At 39.6% G+C, this 17,869-nt stretch overlaps 1 protein-coding gene and 1 long non-coding RNA gene across 4 annotated transcripts in view; one reads left to right on the forward strand and one right to left on the reverse strand.

Annotated features, from left to right (window-relative positions):
* KCNAB1 (potassium voltage-gated channel subfamily A regulatory beta subunit 1) overlaps window positions 1-17,869 on the reverse strand; it is a 383,165-nt gene that overhangs the window by 31,144 nt on the left and 334,152 nt on the right. The window lies entirely within an intron of this gene.
* The window catches only part of LOC132683293 (uncharacterized), a 39,388-nt gene that overhangs the window by 17,192 nt on the left and 4,327 nt on the right, over window positions 1-17,869 (forward strand). For both annotated transcript variants that reach the window (XR_009612150.2, XR_009612149.3), the window contains exon 3: window positions 4,169-4,245. This is a non-coding gene — a long non-coding RNA (uncharacterized LOC132683293). The remainder of the gene's footprint in view (window positions 1-4,168; window positions 4,246-17,869) is intronic.

Raw genomic sequence — 17,869 nt, forward strand, 5'->3', positions numbered from 1 at the left:
TTCCACTTTTTCGCCAAAGCCAGCCTCACCCACTGATCCTCATACTCAAACAAAATGAAGCAAAATCTCTCTTTCCCTTTCTCCTCATCCATGTTTATATATTCCATGCCCATTCCTTTGGCTTTGCTATTTGAAGCACATAGAGGGTTAATAACTGGCCTAAATAGGCCTTTAGGTATGTACTATCAAAAAACTCACTAAGAAACAGTTTCCAAATGTTCATTGAGATACTAAAAAATAAATTTAACCCCCACCCATCCTACATGGTGCCTGATATTTGTATATTCATTATTAGTGGAATCTTTTTATAGCAGGGAGCCTCTGCCATTGCGTTGTAGATATCTGACTCAAGCCTTGAATTTCTGATCTTCTCGGTTGCGAGATGTCACCGTCATTGGCCACACAGATGTGGAATCCCGACCTGTAGCTGCTTATTCTATTATCCCGTCTGGAGCTTTGTGTGTGTACAGCTGAGTGTCAGCTCCTTGGGACACGCTTTTAACTTTATTCTGAAAGGAATTCTATCTTGTCGATGTAAGAATAAAGCAAGCAGGTTGGCAGAGGATCGATAAGAGTAAAAAAAATATTTATCCTAATGAGATTTTCTACTGGCAAATCCATTTTATGCTGTAACAGGAAGCAATCTTTACTGCTTCTTTAAAGATGTAGAGCTGGCCTTACTTCCTGGTTCCACCACGGGAGACATCTGAGAGAAGATGCTATCTTAATCTCAGTGATGCCAAAGCCTCCATTCCAACGGCAGATGCCACTTACTGGAACCCCAAATCCCTGTTGGCTCTGCAGAGCTTATCTATATTTGGCAGGTATCTGGTAACTAACCAAAGACAACTAACTAAAAGGCAACTTTTAAACTTGATACGGTGGAGTGGGATGATTTTTCTCAGCTCTTCAACAGTGAACTACCTGGTAAAGAGGGAAAACTCACTCTGTTCATGTTTAAAGCGAGGCACCTGCTGCTCTGTGTGTTAAAACATAAGGCCGGCTCAGTGGTGGCTGGGCCACTTTCACTGCAAGAGCCATGTGGCAAGAGGCTAGTCTGTCCCCCTGGGTCTGCCCTGGGATGCTCATGTTCTTTTCCTTGTGTCTGTTTCACTGTTCCACATGTTGTCTGTCTGTATCCGAAGCCCTTAATCTCTTTCTTTCAGGCTTTCTTTCCTGTTTTTCACCTTCTTCCCCATTCCCCACTCAAGGATGGATGTTTCCCCTGACTTTCCTTATTAGAATCTTCTGCTAAGAGAGAATTTACCAAGGTTTTTTAGGGTAAGACAATGCTTCTTAAACGCTTCTAACACATGAGCCACCAAAGTGGCCACAACGGCAAATGTTATTAGATTTGGCTTTACCATAAAAATTTATGCAAATGGCTATTCTACACCATGCTATAAAGTATTTGCTTTAAAGCAATAAGAATATTTTTCTTTACACGTCTTTGAGTAAAACTGACATGGAAGGAAAATGTCTTATGTTTAGTCTGTGGCTTTTCCAGCTCCCGTCACCCTCCCATATCCATCTTTTCCACACATAGCCAACTTCCTTGTGCTTCAGGGGAAAGGCTTGCCTAGTTGTAAGGCAAAGAGTGGCAAGAATGGGGTCAGTGACTGAAAAGTTATAATGAATTGTCCCTCTTGGGGGCTGGTCTTTAATTAGACACAAAACCCTAGTTTGACCTAGTCCTTTTTGCTGTGAACTTTTGTATATGTCCATGCCACATTTTGTGAGGCTCCCTCACATAAATATAAGGGTCTTCAGTCTTCTGGAGTATTAAGAATAACAATGAACAGTAATTTAGCACTTATAATGCACCTAAACTGGGGCGTCTGGGTGGCTCAGTCGGTTGAGCATCCAACTTCAGCCCAGGTAATTAATTATCTTATGGTTCATGAGTTCAAGCCCCGCATCAGGTTTTGTGTTGACAGTGAGGAACCTGCTTCCGATTCTCTGTCTCCCTCTCTCTGCCCCTCCCCTGCTCATTCTCTCTCTCTCTCTCTCACTCTCTAAAATGAATAAATATTAAAATTTTTTTTTAAAAATGCACCTGGACTTTTTCGAAACACTTTACATATATTAATGCAACCATCACAACAAAGATCTTACAAAAAAGGACTGTGATTGTACTCTTATTTCTTATTTTGCACATGAGAAAACTGAGGCACAAAGAAGGTGAATAAATGGCTCAAGGATACTCAACTAGTAGGTGGAAGCAAGCAGTCTGGCTCTAGTCTGCTTTTAAGCAGGACATTTCAGTATTTTAGAAATTTCAGACACTGACAGATTTGTATGGGCAGAGTAGACCAGAAGCCCTGATAGAGCATGACAGGTTACACTAAAGGGATGAAATGCTAACTACATAACTCCTTCGGGAGCTGACAGGAACCGTTTTGTTTCCTGAGATCGCTCATTTCATACGGGTGCCTGCCCAGTGTGTATGTGCAACCACATGGCGCTTCTCTGTGACACAGCGACATGGACCATTTCTCTTCCCTACTTGGCCTTCATTGCCTTTTACACATGAACCTCTTTCAACGTGGGAAGTTGACAGGATACACAGAACCATGGAGAAGGAGATCATTAGTTCCCGAATTGTTCTTCTCTCTTGAACTACCATCGACAACGTAAGGCAGCAAAAAGGAAGTGCGAAATGGAGGAAGAAGCATCATGCTGTACACGTGAAAAAGGAGGAGTGCCTAATTCCAGCTAAGGGGATCAGGATGTCTTCCTAGGGGACATTTCAGGCCAAGGAAACAATGAGCAGTGCTTCTTGATTTCAAAAATGTTTTTGCTTCCCAACATGTTTTTTTTTTTTTTTTTAAAGTATATTGGGTAAAATAAGTACCTGTACTGCAAAGCTGTTATGTTATAAAAAAAAAAAAAAAATATGTAATAGAACTCAGATCCTGGCTGCAAAATACTATACTCCATTAAAAGGGCCAGGGCTCCTTGGAGAAATGGCTGGTTACAGGGCTGGGGAAAGCACAGGTGAGCTTGGAACATTTTGTGCTGGGAAAGCAAAAGTCCTCGAAAAACAAACAAACATGGAGGCACGTCAGGTGATCATGGAAGACATGGCCAAGACACTTCGGATGTACATGTTGGGGACAGCTGGAGTAACAAAATAGATAATGATAGTAATGAATTAGAAATCATAGAATAACATCAGAATCTATGAGTTCATATTGATATAAATAATTGAAACAATTGAGTAACTATTCAATAATTGAATAAATAAATACAAGGGGAGAAGGGAAAGCACTTCGTTACCGTAGAATGCCAACCTAAAAAATGTAAGTATGATAGAAATAGAAAATCACCATTTGGCAAACACCACAGTACTTTTTTTCAGGCAGGAATCATTGAGGAATGCTAAAATTAAGTAGGCAAAAGTGTGATGAGAAACAGGATATTTGCACAGTTCCTAAGTATTTTCCCCAAACATACTCATTAGGTATATAACCATATACATACTTTATATTAGGCAATACAGGACATACTACAGGAAAAAGAGTAACTTTACAGAGGAGAAATCTGGTAGACATCATCTTAACCACACGATCAAAATTAACATCTTCAGTAACAGGGAAAATGAACATTATGTGCACCCTACCACCAATATGAAGCACCAGAAAGGACACAACATCACTTGTGTGGTACAACGACCCAAAATGTCTTCATCACTAGCAAACATCTGAAAAACGTCAACTGAGGGACATTCTACAAAAGAACTGGTTAATACTTTCTAAACTGTCAAGATTGAGAAAGACCAAGGAATGGATCCAGCTTAAAGGAGACCAAAGACCCACGAAGACGAGCTGCAATGTGTGATCTTAAAGTAGAAATGGACCAGAAAGGAATATTAGTGAGACAATCAGAATCTACAAACAAGGTCTGTAGATTATGTATTATTATTGTGTCAATGCTAATTTCTAGATATTAATAATTGTACTCTGGTTATATAAGATGTTAACACTTGAAGGCATCTGGGTGAGGGGTACGTAGGAATCTTTTGTACCGTTTTTACTTTTTAATGTTTGAAATTCTATCAGTGGATGGTTTAAAATAGCAAAATAAAATATATTCAATAAATAGAAACTTTAAAAATAGTAAGATGTAAAATAAATGGAAATTATGTGTTCTTCTCATCCTGCAACAGATTATATAGCACAGCCTGCTTTAGAGGTTTCTGAGGAAAGAAGTCTGGCTCAGCACAGCTTGTTTGGGAGATGGCGGGTAGGTCTCTGGTGCTGGCATGTTTCTGGAGGGAGGCAGTGAGAGATGGGTTGGCTTCTGATCATGGAATCAGGAGTAGGAGAACTTGATTGTGTATTTATAAACCCCAAGGACTGTGCCTGGACCTTGACAGCCACGAGATCATAGTTAATACTGACAACTCAATACCCCTGGCATTTTTATCTCATCTGTGTGTGTACGTGTGTGGTTATTGATTGACTCCTCGGCTGTGTCAAAGTAATACGTGCACATCACGTACAGAGTCCGTGCTAAAAGGCTTGTAACCAAAAGCCGCAGACCTTTGACTCTGCTTGTACCCCAGAGGTAACCACTTACAACATACGTTCTTTATTCTAGTATTAATCTCTACATTTCTCAATAATATTTACGCATTACTCCCTTGGTCCTGCTTTTTTAGACATTATCAGTTGACCTCTAGTGGAGGTCAGAGTTGTAGCTCCCGTTCATACACTGTTCTATCCTATCTTCTCAATATATTCACATCTCAGTTTAGGGTCAAGTTCATATTCTATGTTTTCATTTTTTTAAGAGACATTTTTTTAAACGTTTATTTATTTTGAGAGAGAGAGAGAGAGAGTGCACAAGCAGGAGAGGGGCAGAAAGAGAGAGAGAGAGAGAGACAGAGACAGAGAGAGAGAGAGACAGAGACAGAGAGAGAGAGAGACAGAGACAGAGAGAGAGAATCCCAAGCAGGCTCCATGCTGTCAGCACACAGCCTGATATGGGACTTGATCCCACAAACTGTGAGCCTGAGCCAAATCATGACCTGAGCCGAAATCAAGAGTTGGACGCTTAACCGACTGAGCCACCCCGATGCCCCAATTCTGTTTTCTTTTTAATGACTACCTACTTAACATCCACTAGTGAGCAAAGTGGTTTACAATGATTATATTTTCTTCCCTCTATAACTTTTCATTTCTCCTTTAGTTGACATTTTCTTCATTAACAGTTTTATTTGGAGCTTTACTAAATCTCCCCATACTTTGTGCAAATGTCTCTCCATACAGTTTTGCACATGGTCAAGCCTGTGAGAAACTGAGTTCCTTTTTTCTTTTTCCTGGCAACGTCCCACCGAGAGCCTGCCATCCTCCTGCTCCAGCCTACGCTGCTTGCTCTCTGTGCCGCTGCACAGCTGTCGTGCTGTCACCTCTCTTCCTGTCACCCTGGAAATTCCCTTCTTCCTTTAAATGAGTTGGATCCGATGGCTTCCTCTTTGTGGTGTTATTCTCTCATTTTGGTGGAGCAGTTTCCAAGTAGCTTTTGAGGAGTTGTGTTTGGGAGAGGAGAAAGTCAAAATGTTATGATTTCCTCAGCCTTGGCTGGTGGTTTGCCCACCATCGCTTTGACTAGGATTTTGAAGTCTTGCCGCATGGTGTTCTGGGTCTCAGTTGTGCTGCCGAGAACCCTATACAATCCTTATTCTCAGTCCTTCATAGTCTCTGGAATATTCTCGGATGTTTTCCCTCATCTTTTCAGTTGTGAAATTTCATTATGATGTTCCTTTGTGTGAATCTTTATTCATTCGTTGTCCTGGGTACCTGACAGGCACTGGCAATCTGGAGACTAATGCTCTTCAAATCTGGAGATTTTCTTGTATTATTATTATTATTATTATTGATAACTGCCTCTCCTCCATTTTATATGTTCTCTCTAGAAATCTTTTAGTTAAATAGCTGTTGGACTTCCTGGACAAAAATCTTAATTTTGTTATTTTTTCACTCCTAGCATCCATATCTTTCCTTCCCCCTGCATTCTGAAATATTTCCTCAACTTTAATGTCCAACATGTTTATTGACTTTTACAATTTTTCAGATTTTTTGCCATTATATTTTCTAATCTGTGTAAATATTTTTCCCAATTCTGTGTTGTTGATCTTTCATTCTGTTCTTGTTCCGTCAATGCAGTATCTTTTCTTATCTTACCAAGCATATTAACTGTATTTTCTTTGGAATTTTCGGTTAATTATTCTGTTTTCTTCTATTTGGGCTTTTTTAAAAAAAAAAATTCATGCTGTGGGCTCTCTTTGAATGTTGGGTAATCCTTGGGTTTCTGTTCATGTTTACGAGTAAAGCACTAAAACTGTGTTTGGTTGGCACTTATCAACTGGTGCAAGTCACTGTGAAAACAATGAGGGGATTTGCCACTTTTCCCCACGGGGGTTATTTTCCCCAACGGTGTCTGTATCTGTTAGATATTTTTTCTTGAAAAAAAAAAAGAATACTCTCTAGAGAAGTATTCTCTCAACTTCTGCCTGGGGCAAGTGTAACCTGGCTAGAGTGACCTGGCAGTAAGTGAGAGGAGACGTCTGAGGTCTAACTTCATAATCTTTTTTTAATTTTTGTTTTTCCCCGGCCTAGCCCCAACTTCCCATCTGGTATCTGCTAGACTATAGCCCCCTCAGCTATTTGCTCTAGTTTATGTACCCCTTGCTTCCTTCATTGGAGGTGAAAGGCAGGACCTTGCCTGCAGACCTGGGTAATGGACATTCCTAATATCATTTAAAATCATAAATACAGCCTCCATAGATCTCAATCGAAAGTCCAAACTCAAATACTTTTCCTTTTCCTAGCTGGGACCTGCTTAGAGGAGCAGGCTACAGGAAGGGGCAGTGAGATGGGACGTGGCTGGTCTATTTCTCTACTTCCTTCTTCGCCTCTGTGCCCTCCTCCTACCACATAGGGGTGTTCACCTCCAGCCCCCAAGATTCTAGGAGGCTGTCCTAGAGGATCGACCTCCAAAGAAGCCCATACAGGAAACATTCAGAGATGCCCTCTCTGTCACCCCCAGAGGAGGCATACCCTTTTACTGTACCACTAAAGGAGAGAACCAGCCCACTTTTCCATGTCTAGGTTTGCCAGGACACGAGTCAGCTCCCAAGCTGCTATACTCCTTAACTGTGGGGCTCACATTTTAAACAATCTGAGTAGCCTTGCAATTCTCCACCCTCAGCCAGGGTTGAAGTGAAGGGGCAGTCCTTTCCTCCTAAGGTGGGATGGTTCTCACAGCATAGTTTTCTCCAGGTATGCCCTTCTCACGAGATCCTCTCTCCTCCTCTCACTCAACCTTTATATTCTTGAAGCAAGTGAGTGGGCTCCAGAGTTATGGCACTGAGATTTGGGGAGGAGAATGGAAGTCTCATCTTTACTGAAGAAGGTCCACTTATAAATGGAGAAAGGTTGCAACCCTATTCCAACCACTGGTGTGGTCAGGAATCTTCAGTAGATGCTAAAACCAGGTTGTGGAGGACGAGGCTATTCATGTTGTCTCAGAATCACATACTCAGGTTATTTATTAACTACCAAGACAAAGAAGTACCATCATGCTGGGAAAACCTGGCAGATGTCATCTCAACTAAGTGATTGACCTAACCATGGCCCATAGTGGGACAAAGGGACACTCCTGGGTTCTCTGAAGGACACACTGAGAAGGACCTAGCATCATCTGTGTAGTTTTCTTGCCAAAAATTTTTACTCTTGATCTAATCATGAAAAAATGATCAGACAATCCAGACTGAGAGACATTCTCCAAAACAATTGACTTGGAATTTTTTTTAACGTCAATATCATTAGAGAGAAAAAAAAAATGGTGGAGGAACCATTTTAGACTAAAAGAGATTAAAAAGCCATGAAACTAAATACAAGCTGGTCTTCTTAATTAAATCATGGATCCAGTTAGAGTAAGAGAAGATGGCAGTGGAGTAGGAGAATCCTAGGCTCGCCTCATCCTATGAATACAATTAGGTAACTATCACATCATCCTAAATATCCCAGAAATTTATCTGAAGACTGGAAGAACAAATCCCGCAGCTAAAGGTAGAGAAGAGGCCACATTGAAGAAGGTAGTAGGAAGTGTGGAGATGCAGCTTAGAAGAGAAACAGATTGTGGACACTGTGGTGAGGAGGGAGCCATGGTCACAGAGAAGGGTGAAAGACTAACACATGGGAATGCTCAGAGAAAATGAATCCCTATAGCAATTGCCTGGAGAGTGAGAGGGCCCAGAATTTGTGAGTTCTTGCAACCAGTAGGGCTTGAAGCCTGGAGTTTTAAAGCTCAGTGTGCTTGGCTCTTGGAGAGCTTGGAGGACATTGGGGCTGCTCTTAGAGAAAAGGCAGGGCAAACAGCCCAAAGACATATAGCATGAAACAGTGATCTGAAGAGCGACTGGGGCACAAAGAGGGAAGGCTATTTGCTCATCTTGGAGGGTGTCCTAGAGAGCAGCATTCATGGAGAGACCTCTCTAGGAACAAAGGAACTGGCAGATGCCATTTCCTTCCCTGCCCCTCAGCATAAGCACAGAGCCACCTGCAGAAACCAACGTAGCACTGATACCCACTATCTAACTTGTTTATACCAAGCCCCATACCCCTGTGTTCTGGAAGAACTGCCCTTCCAAGTCACTCTTACCTCAGTTCCACCAATAGGCACTCTACCCCAGAAGACCATCCCAAATCCCTGCCAACACTATGTCTCTCAAACCAGGAGTTTTGGAAGGCTCCAGTTCCAGTAACTGTGGCGACAGGTCTCATTTCACAAGCAGACCAGAGCACATGTAGTTAAAACATGCCACATTCAGGCCAGGGACCAAACACTGCCAAACAGGCAAAGAGCCTCTGCAGACAACCAGCCTTAAGGATAAAGCAACCAAGACATAACAGCAGAGCACATGTGGCATGCTTTGAAGACACTTTGGAAGCACCAGGCCCTGGGGAACAAGGGATACTACACCGTAGGATACTAAAGGACCTCATCTTTATAAAGCCATTACCCTGAAGAACAGGAGACATAGCTGACTTTCCTAACACAGAGAAGCAGGCATAGAGGATTAGACAAAATGAGAAGACAGAGGAATTTGTCCCATAAGAAAGAACAGGGCAAGGCCATGGCTGGCGATCTAAGTGAAATAAATATAAATAACATGACTGTTGAAGAGTTAAAGCACTGATCATGAAGATACTCACTAGACCGGAGAAAAGAGGGGAAGACATCAGATAATTAACACAGAGATAAGGAATAACATAGCAGAGATAAAGGACTGAGGTGAAATGAAAAATACGCTTGATGGAATGAACAGCAGGATGGAAGAAGCAGAGAAATGAATTAATGACCTAGAAGACAGTAGTGGAAAGTAATCAAGCTGAACAAAAGAGAGAAAAAGAATTATGTAAAATAATAATAGACTTAGGGAAGTCATTGTCTGCGTCAAATATAATAACGTTTGTATTCTAGGAGTCCCAGAAGAAGAGAAAGGAAAGGAGGCAGAGAATTTATTTGAAGAAATAATAGCTGAAAGTTTCCCTAATCTAGGGAAGGAAACAGATAACCAGATCCAAGAGGCACAGCACCCCCAACAAAATCAACAAAAGCAGATCCACACCAAAGTATATTATAATTAAAATGGCAAAATATAGTGATAAAGGAAAAAATATAAGCAACAGAACAAAAGAAGACAGTTATAAAGAAAGGAAACACTGTAAGGCTATCAATGTATTTTTCAGTAGAAAGTTTCCAAGCCAGAAAGGAGTGGCATGATATAGTCAAAGTGCTGAATGGGAAAAACTTGCAGCCAAGAATACTCTACCCAGCAAGGCTATCATTCAGAATAGGAGAAATAAAGAGTGTTCTAGACAAACAAAAACTAAAAGAGTTCACAACCACTACACCAGCCCTGCAGGAAATATTAAAGGGGACTCCTGGGGTTGAAAGAAAAGACCAAAAATGACAGTAGGAATGTAGAAAAAACAAAAGCAGTAAAAGTGAATATTTTGGTAAAGGTTCAGTCAAGGAGCTCACAAAATAAAAGGATGTAAAAGATGACACCACAGGGGCACCTGGGTGGCTTAGTGGGTTGAGTGTCTGACTTTGGCTCAGGTTGTGATCTCATGATTCATGAGTTTGAGCCCTGCATTGGGCTCGCTGCTGTCAATGTGGACCCTGCTTCAGATCCTGTGTCTCCCACTCCCTCTGCCCCTCCCCTGCTAGTGCTCTGTCTCTCAAAAAAAATAAATATTTAAAAAAAAAAAGATAACACCATATCCCTAAAATGTAGGGAGGAGAGAAGTAAAGAATGGGTTCAAATATAAATGACCATCAACTCGATACAGATTGCTATCTGCAGCAGATGTTACATACAAACCTAATGGTAACCACAAATCAAAACCACTAATAAACATGCAAAGAATAGAGGGAAAGAAGCCCAAATATATCACTAAAGAAAACCAGCAAACCATGAAAGAGAGAAAGACAAGAAAGGATCAGAGAAAATCTTCAGAACAACCACAACACAATTAATAAAATGGGAATAAACACCTATCAATAATTACTTTGAATGTAAATGAACTAAATGCTCCAATCAAAAGATAGACGGTGACGAAATGGTTTTAAAAAAAACCCATCTATATTCTGCCTAAAAGAGACTCATTTTATTTGTTTTTATTTATTATTTTTTTAATGTTTATTTGTTTTTGAGAAAGAGAGAGTGCGTGTGTATGTGGGGGGAAGGGGGTGGGTGCAGAGAGAGAGGAAGACACCGAATCCAAAGCAGGCTCCAGGCTCTGAGCTGTCAGCACAGAGCCCGATGTAGGGCTTGAACTCACGAACTTGAACTCATGATCTCTCTCACGTGAGATCATGACCTGAGCCGAAGTCGGACTCTGCTTAACCAACTGAGCCACCCAGGTGCCCCTAAAAGAGACTCATTTGAGACCCAAAGGCACCTGCACTTTGAAAGTGAGAAGGTGGAGAAACATTTATTATGCAAATGGATGTCAAAAGAAAGGTGGAGTAGCACTACTTATACTGAACAAAATACTTTATTTTTATTAGTTTTAAAGTCTATTTATTTATTATTTTATTTTTTTGAGAGAGAGAGAGAGCTCACCAGCAGGGGAGAGAGGGAGACAGAGGATCCAAAGCAGGCTCTGTGCTGACAGCAGTGAGCCCAATGTGGAGCTCAAATTCATGAACTGTGAGATCATCACCTGAGCCAAAGTAGGACGCTTCATCAACTGAGCCACCCAGGTGCCCCCTAAAGTTTATTTATTTTGACAAATAGAATGAGCAGGGTGGGGGCAGAGAAAGAGAGGGGACAGAGGATTGGAAGTGGGCTCTGTGCTAACAGTAGAGAGCCTGATGCAGGGCTCGAACTCACAAACTGTGAGATCATGAGCTGAGCTGAAGTCTCTTAATCAACTGACACTTAACCAACTGAGCCACCTAGGTGCTGCTGGGCAAAATAGACTTTAAAACAACGATGGTAACAAGGGGGTGAAGAAAGGCACTATATCATAATAAAGGGGACAATTCAATAAAAAGATATAACAATTGTAAATATTTATGCACCCAACATCGGAGCACCCAAATACATAAAGCAGCTAATAACAAACATAAAGGAAGTAACTGATATTAATACAATAATAGTAGGGGACTTTAACACCCCACTTACATCAATAGACAGATCATCTAAACAGAAAACAAGGAAACAATACTTTTAATGACATATTGGACCAGATGGATTTAACAGATATAGTCAGAACATTCCATCCTAAAACAGCAGAATACACATTCTTTTCAAGTGCACATGGAACATTCTCCAGAACAGATCACATATTAGACCACAAAACAAGACTTAAATTCCAAAAGATTGAAGTCATACCATGCCATCTTTACTGACCACAATGCTATGAAACCGTAAGTCAATCACAAGAAAAAATCTGCAAAGACCACAAATACATGGAGGTTAAATAATACGCTGCTAAACAATGAATGGGTCAACCAGGATATCAAAGTATAAATTAAAAAGTACATGGAAACAGGAGCACCTGGGTGGCTCAGTCAGTCAGGCGTCTGAGTTTGACTTAGTTCATGATCTCATGGTTTGTGAGTTTAAGCCCCACCTTGGGCTCTGTGCTGACAGCTCAGAGCCTGGAGCCTGCTCTGGATTCTGTGTCTCCCTCTCTCTCTGGCCCTCCCATGCTTGCGTTCTGTCTCTGTCTCTCTCTCAAAAATAAATAAATATTAAATTTCTTATTATAAAGTACATGGAAACAAATGAAAATGAAAACACAATGGTTCAAAACCTTTGCAACACAGCAAAAGTAGTTCTAAGAGGGAAGTTTATAGCCTCAAGAAGCAAGACAAATCTCACATTTACAACCTAATCTAATGTGTAAAGGAGCTAGAAAAAGAACAACAAGTAGAGCCTAAAGCCAGCAGAAGGAAGAAAATAATAAAGATGAAAGCAGAAATAAATGATAAAGGAACTAAAAACAATAGAACAGATCAATGAAACCAGGAGCCAGTTCTTGGAAAAGATCAGTAAAAATGATAACCTCTAGCCAGACTTCTCAAGAAAACAAGAGAAAGGACTCAAATAAATAAAATCACAAATGAGAGAGGAGAAATAACAACCAACACCCCAGATATACAAATTATAAGACAATAATTATAAGACAATATTATGAAAAACTATATGCCAAATAAATTGGAAAACCTAGAAGAAATGAATAAATTCCTAAGAACATCCAACCCCCCAAAATTGAAACTGGAAGAAAGAAAATTTGAGCACATTGATTACCACCAAAAAATTGAATCGGTAATCAAAAAACTCCCAATGAACAAAAGCCAGATGCCTTCACAAGTGAATTCTATCAAATATTTAAAGAAGAGTTAATACTTATTCTTCCCAAACTATTCCAAAACAAAAACAAAACAAACAAACAAAAAACAGAAGAGGAAGGAAAACTTCCAAATTCATCCTATGAGGCCAGTAATTACTCTGATACCAAAACAAGATAAAGACACACAAAAAGAGAACTATAGGCCAGTAACTCTAATGGACATAGATGCAAAAATCCTCCACAAAATACCAGTAAACCAAATCCACCAATACATTAAAAAAATCATTTACTATGATCAAGTGGGATTTATTCCCGGGTTGCAGGAGTGGTTCAGTATTTGTAAATCAATCAGCATGATACATCACATCAATAAGAGAAAGGATAAGGGGCGCCTGGGTGGCTCAGTCGGTTAAGCATCCGACTTCAGCTCAGGTCACGATCTCACGGTCCATGAGTTCGAGCCCTGCGTCGGGCTCTGGGCTGATGGCTCAGAGCCTGGAGCCTGCTTCCCATTCTGTGTCTCCCTCTCTCTCTGCCCCTCCCCCGTTCATGCTCTGTCTCTCTCTGTCTCAAAAATAAATAAACGTTAAAAAAAATATTAAAAAAAAAATAAGAGAAAGGGTAAGATCCATATGATCATTTCAATAGGTGAAGAAAAAGCATTTGACAAAGTACAACAAAGTAGGTTTAGAGGGAACATACCTCAACATAATTAAAGGCCATATATGAAAAACCTACAGCAAACATCATCTCAATGCAGAAAAACAGAGCCTTTCCCCTAAAGTCAGGAACAAGACAAAGATGTCCACTCTCACTACCTTTATTCATCATAGTACTGGAAGTCCTAGCCACACCAGTCAGATAACAAAAAAGAAATAAAAGGCATCCAAATCAGTATGAAGAAGTAAAAATTTCACTATTGGCAGATGACATGATACTATATATAGAAAACCTGAAAGACTCCACCAAAGAGCTGCTAGAACTGATAAATTCAGTAAAGCCACAGGATACAAAACCAATGTAGAGAAATGTTGCATTTCTTTTTTTTTTTTTCCTTAAATTTTTTTTTTTTTTTTTTAGAGTGAGCAGGGGAGGGGCAGAGAGAGAGGGAGACATAGAATCTGAAGCAGACTCCAGGCTCTGACCTCTTAGCACAGAGTCTGATGCGGGGCTAGAACCATGAACTGTGAGGTCATAACCTGAGCCAAAGTAGGACGCTTAACTGACTGAGCCACCCAGGTGCCCCGAAATTGGTTGCATTTCTACACACCAAAAATGAAGCAGCAAAAAGAGAAATTAAGAAAACAATCCCATTTACAACTGCACCCAAAATAATAAGATTTGTAGGAATAAACCTAACCAAAGAGGTAAAAGACCTGTACCCTGGAAACTAAAATACTGAGAAAAGAAATTGCACAGAACACCAAGAAATGGAAAGATGTTCCATGCTCACAGATTGGAAGAAAAAATATTGTTAAAATGTCTATGCTACCCAAAGCCATGTACACTTTTAGTGCAATCCCTATAAAAATATCAACAGCATTTTTCACAGAACTAGAACAAACAATCCTAAAATTTGTATGGGAACACCAAAGACCCTGAATAGCCAAAGCAATCTGGAAAAAGAAAAGCAAAGCTGGAGGCATCACAGTTCTGGACTTCAAGTTATGTTACAAAACTGTAGTAATCAAGACAGTGTGGTACAAGACGGTGTGGTACAAAAATAGATATATACATCAATGGAACACAATAGAAAATCCAGAAATAAACCCACAATTATATGGTCAATTAATCTCCAACAAAGCAGGAAAAAAATATTCAATGGGAAAAAGACAGTCTCTTCAACAAATGTATTGGGAGAACTGGACAGCGATGTGCACAAGAATGAAACTGGACCACACTCTTAATCCATACACAAAAATAAATTCAAAATGGACTAAAGACCTAAATGTGAAATCTGAAACCATAAAAGTCCCAGAAGAGAACACAGGCAGTAACTTCTTTGGCAAGGGAAACAGAAACAAAAATAAACTATTGGGACTGTATCAAAATACAAAGCTTCTGCACAGTGAAGGAAACAATCAACAAAACTAAAAGGCAACCTATGGAACAGGAGAAGATATTTGCAAATGACATATCCAATAAGAGGATAGTATCCAAAATATATAAAGAACTTATAAAACTCACCATCACAGGGGTGCCTGGGTGGCTCTGCCGGTTAAGCCTCCAACTCTTGATTTCTGCTCAGGTCATGGTCTCATGTCATGAGATCAAACACTGCAATGGGCTCCGTGCTGCATGTGGAACTTGCTTAAGGTTCTCTCCCTTTGCCCCTCTCCTACTCATGCTCGCACTCTCTCTCTCTCTCTCTCAAAATAAAACTCAGCATCCCAAAAACAATTAATCCAATTAAAAAATGGACAGAAGACATGAATAGACATTTCTCCAAAGTAGACATCCAGATGGCCACCAGACACATGAAAAAATGCTCATCATCACTTATCATCAGGGAAGGCAAATCAAAACCACAATAAGATATCACCTCACACCTGTCAGAATGGTTAAACAATGTAAGAAACAACAAGTGTTGGTGAGGATGTGGAGAAAAAGGAACTCTCATGCACTGTTGGTGGGAATGCAAACTGGTGCAGCCACTTAGGAAAACAGTACGGAGGTTTCTCGAAAATTTAAAAATAGAACTTGAAAAAATAAACACCCAATATTATTCTCCTATATTTACCAAATTGTGCTGTGATCCCACAATTGCACTACTGGGCATTGACCCAAAGAATACAAAAAAACTAATTCAAAGGGATACATACATCCTTATGTTCATAGCAGCATTGTTAGCAATAGCCAAAATATGGAAGCAGCCCAAGTGTCCATTGATGAATGGATAAAGATGTGGGATGTGGGGTGTGTGTGCGAAATAGAATATTACTCAGCCATAAAAAATAATGAAATCTTGTCATTTGCAATGAAATGGATGGAGCTAGAGTATAATGCTAAAGTGAAATAAGTCAGAGAAAGCCAAATATCATATGATTTCACTTATATGTGTAATTTAAGAAACAAAACAAGTGAACAAAGGTAAAAAAAAAAAAAGAGTGAGAGAGAGACAAATCAAGAAACAGATTCTTAACTATAGAGAACTGATGGTTACCATGGGTGAAATAGGTGATGGGGATTAAAATAAAAACTTTAAAAATAATAACTAGTATATATTGAACATCTTTATGTACTATCTACAATGCTTTCTAATTATTATAATATTCAATCTGCACTAACACATATTGAGGTGTTCATCTTCATTTCGAGTTAGAGATGAGGACACACAGAAGGAGAAATTCAAATTAACTTTCTTAAAGCACAGGGTTTGTAAGAGTTACTGTCAGGACATAGAACTATCTATCCATTTTCAGAGTCCTTGCATTGTTCAGTATACCATGTTGACTTATGATCTATTTCAATGCTCTTTTTCAATGTTATATGTACAAGAGGCTTTGGTCTTAAAATCTTGACTGTATCAAAAGTTGTAATAGGATGTAATACTACCAGAACTGATAAAATGATTTGGATTTTGTTGATGTAGTAGAAAAAACGTTAGTTTTAATTTTGAAATAAAACATGAATTTGAAAAAAATCATGGATCCACTTCCCTTTCAAAAATAAAGACAAAAACAACTAAATCCTATAAAGGACATTTTAGGAACGATGAATATGGCTTGCATATTAGATAACAGTGGTGTATCCATGTACAAGTTTTTTTTTTTCAATATATGAAATTTATTGTCAAATTGGTTTCCATACAACACCCAGTGCTCATCCCAAAAGGTGCCCTCCTCAATACCCATCACCCACCCTCCCCTCCCTCCCACCCCCCATCAACCCTCAGTTTGTTCTCAGTTTTTAAGTCTCTTATGCTTTGGCTCTCTCCCACTCTAACCTCTTTTTTTTTTTTTTTCCTTCCCCTCCCCCATGGGTTTCTGTTAAGTTTCTCAGGATCCACATAAGAGTGAAACCATATGGTATCTGTCTTTCTCTGTATGGCTTATTTCACTTAGCATCACACTCTCCAGTTCCATCCACGTTGCTACAAAAGGCCATATTTCATTCTTTCTCATTGCCATGTAGTACTCCATTGTGTATATAAACCACAGTTTCTTTATCCATTCGTCAGTTGATGGACATTTAGGCTCTTTCCATACTTTGGCTATTGTTGAGAGTGCTGCTATAAACATTGGGGTACAAGTGTCCCTATGCATCCATGTACAAGTTAATAATTGTGTAACGGTTATATAGAAGAATGCCTCGTTCTCAGGAGATAGAAGAAAGTATTTATGGGCAAATGTCACAATGACAGCAGGAGAGGGCAAAATAGAGGCAAAACACAGCACAATTTGGTAAATATAGGAGAATAATATTAGGTGTTTATTTTTTCAACGTTTCTGTAGGTTTTTAAGTTCTCAAAATAAAACATTGAGGGAAGGAAAAACAGGGACCCAGCTCTTGCTCATTTCCTCTGCAAATATACAAATAAAGATTTGGCATCTCTCTTTGAAATTTCTTTTCAATCCTGTCTTGGTGCCTGGCTCAAACTTCAGTTATTACACCTTGTTATGCACCTATATTCCTGACACTGTAAATATACGTAACAGCAATAACAACCTCAAAATATTTGTACAGGGCATTAAAATTTACAAAACATCTTCTCTTATACTACTTCTTGTTATCTCACAACAATCTTAGAAATAGCTAGGCAAGGTAATGTTTTTATTCTTGCCATTTTCCGGGTGAAAAACCGAGAAGCAGAAAGTCTGAGCAACTCAGTCAAATTCACACACCCAAGACTAGCACCGTCTTCCTCTGATTGCAGACCCTGTAGTTTTTCACAACACATATTAAGCACCCCAAGGGGGGAAGTGGGTTAACAATGGCATTTGTTTTCTCATTGCTTCATTTTTTTTTTCCCCCAGAAAGAGACTTAC

Source organism: Panthera onca, chromosome C2, assembly GCF_046562875.1.
Source record: "Panthera onca isolate mPanOnc1 chromosome C2, mPanOnc1 haplotype 2, whole genome shotgun sequence".
Taxonomy (NCBI): Eukaryota; Metazoa; Chordata; class Mammalia; order Carnivora; family Felidae; genus Panthera; species Panthera onca.